The following is a 2500-nucleotide window of genomic DNA, read 5'->3' as shown; positions in this document are numbered from 1 at the left end:
AATGAAATAATCTCTACGAACGCCAATGCCATATATAACGTAAAATTCATTGAAAACTACACAATGAATTTCGCTGCCATTGACGAAGACATACAATGCAGAAGAAAAAAAAAGATATGTCGACTCAATTATAGTTTATTACGTCTTAAAACAAAGACCGGCTTTTTAATGAGATCTGTCTATGGAAGGGTGTTGTATGTATTTAAGTGCAAATGGATAAATGGATGTGTTTACATATGTATATATATATATATATATATATATATATATATATATATATATATATATATATATATATATGGATATATTGATGTATGTATATATGGATATATGTATAAAGTGCGGTTGAAGTGATCCGTGTTGGAACTAGCTATTTTGCTCCTCACTTATTAATATTTATACGTTTATCTCTCTCTCTCCCTCTCTCTCTCTCTCTCTCTCTCTCTCTCTCTCTCTATATATATATATATATATATATATATATATATATATATATATATATATATATATATATAACCTAATCCCCCAAAACACAATTTCAACTTAAAGCTTCACATATCAGATGTTGCTACAAGACACAAATATAAGCTATAATAATAATAATAATAATGATAACAGTAACAAAAACAACAACCACCAATACCACAACAACAACAACAGCAACAATAAAATGATGATGATTTCATTTATTTTTTAATAATATCAACATATAACAACAACAACAACATAAATGCAAAATTTACGAAATTATTGAAAAAAAAAATCAGGAGAAAATATAAAATGAGAAATAGGAAAATGAAATTAACTGTTTTATTACGCAAATTCAGCGTTTCCTGTTGTGGTTTTCATAGCTTAACTTATTACTTAACTTGGTATTACATAACAATATAATACAATTGTTACATTTATTGATGCTGTTATATTGCCGAATGTAATTTCTGTATAAGATGTAATATATTTTAATTGAAAAGAAAATCGATTACATTTCAAATTCTTCATATTACTGCTACTTTAAATATATTTAAATATCTCATAAGTATTCACGGAGCTTTCACAATACGCCTGTATTCTTATATATATATATATATATATATATATATATATATATATATATATACACATACACATATATAGTATGGGCTAGAAGACTGGCTCTCAACTGGGGTCCACATGACAATTGGGGGTCCATGTAAAATTTTGGCGTAGGAGTGGCTGTATAGTAGGTAGCTTGCTTACGAGCCACATGGTTCCAAGTTCAGTCCCACCGCGTGGTAACTTGGGCAAGCATCTTCTACTATAGCCTCGGGCCGACCAAAGCCTTGTGAGTCGATTTAGTAGACAGAAACTGAAAGAAGCCCGTCGTGTATATGTATATATATATGTATGTGTGTGTATATCTTTTGGGTTCTGTCTTGGCAGAGGTTTGCACTTTCTGAGTGCTCTTGTGTGTATTTGGTTTAATTCAGTTACATTCAGAACACCTGAGTGAAACGTGGCCAACCGAAATGCGGTTGCTTTCCAGTTTCATTTATGAACAAGGGAACTGGTAGCGGTGGTGGTGGTAGATGATGTTCTCCATTCCCTCACAAATTCATGTTGGCCATTCTTACCACTCTACGCTGCTCCGTCGACATTATGGCTCCTCCCTCGAATTCCTGGAGTCTGAACGATGAAACAGTAGAAAATCATCTATCTTATTATTTCTAATCTCATGTTAATGCTAATCATTGCTACATATATTACTAAGAGATAGATGCACCGTTGCAACAATCGACTATGAACTTTCTGCTCCGGCCTCCCATCTTTACGTATTTCAACGCAATCCACTGTATTCTTAAAATCACATCCGTACGAAACTGGCTCTTTCTTTTCAGCACATCACTGTAGCCAATGTGTTATTTGGTGACGTAAATTAATCATAATCATGCCAAATGTTACGTAAACAGACATTTGAGAATCGAAAAAAATCAATAATTATATTAAATATTTTTTTAGAAAATATATATTAATTTAAGCTCACAGTATATATATATATATATATATATATATATATATATATATATATATATATATATAAATGTATGTCTGTATATATGTGTGTACATGTGTGTTTGTATGTATTTCTGTGTGTATGTGCGTATGTGTGTCTGTAATGCATTTCTAAGCACACAATATGAGTGTCGCAATGAATGTGCCTCATGTTACATGTAAGAGGGTGGCGGGTTACACACAGAAGGCTGCATATTTGGCACGTTTGATTTATTCAAGAATTATAGCGAGATATTAATATGGTAAATATTTGTTTTAACGGGATCCGAATTAAATCTGCATCACTCACACGCCATTTAGACTTGTATTACATAACATTTGTTAGACATTGAGAAAGATGGAAGTCTTATACAACAAAAACTAAAAATAACCCACCAAGTTAATAGGCAACCGGCTAGATACTGTTATGTGGGCCCAAGTGAATAAAAATCTCTTGCTGTGCAAATCTGCT

This window comes from Octopus bimaculoides, chromosome 20 (assembly GCF_046866305.1).
Source record: "Octopus bimaculoides isolate indiv1 chromosome 20, ASM4686630v1, whole genome shotgun sequence".
Lineage (NCBI taxonomy): Eukaryota > Metazoa > Mollusca > Cephalopoda > Octopoda > Octopodidae > Octopus > Octopus bimaculoides.
The sequence above is the reverse complement of the archived record's forward strand: the minus strand, read 5'-3'. Positions refer to the sequence as shown.